A 351-nucleotide genomic window follows, 5' to 3' on the forward strand; every position below is an offset into this window, starting at 1 on the left:
GAAAAATTTAAGGGGGTCTGAATACTTTCCGTACCCAGTGTATATCTGTCAAGCGAACTAATTATGTTTAATGCGTGCGTTGGCATAATTTGTGCTCGTGACTGAGCGGTAGCGGAGCATTCTCGGAGCCAGTGAAAACCTCAATGCTCCGACTTTTAAAAAATCAGCTCCAAGCTTCAGGCAAAATCACTCCGCTCCACTCCTCGCTCTGCTCCGCTCACATACTCTGCCACCTGGCGGGAGAGCACCAAGGAAGCGACAGACATACACAAAGCCTTTCCTCAGAAAGGGGACATGCCACGGGCCACTCACACAACTTGGCAGAAATGGAGAACCCGATTAGATCAAGGG

The sequence above is a fragment of the Sinocyclocheilus grahami genome, unplaced genomic scaffold, assembly GCF_001515645.1.
Source record: "Sinocyclocheilus grahami isolate Dianchi unplaced genomic scaffold, SAMN03320097.WGS_v1.1 scaffold9294.1, whole genome shotgun sequence".
NCBI lineage: Eukaryota > Metazoa > Chordata > Actinopteri > Cypriniformes > Cyprinidae > Sinocyclocheilus > Sinocyclocheilus grahami.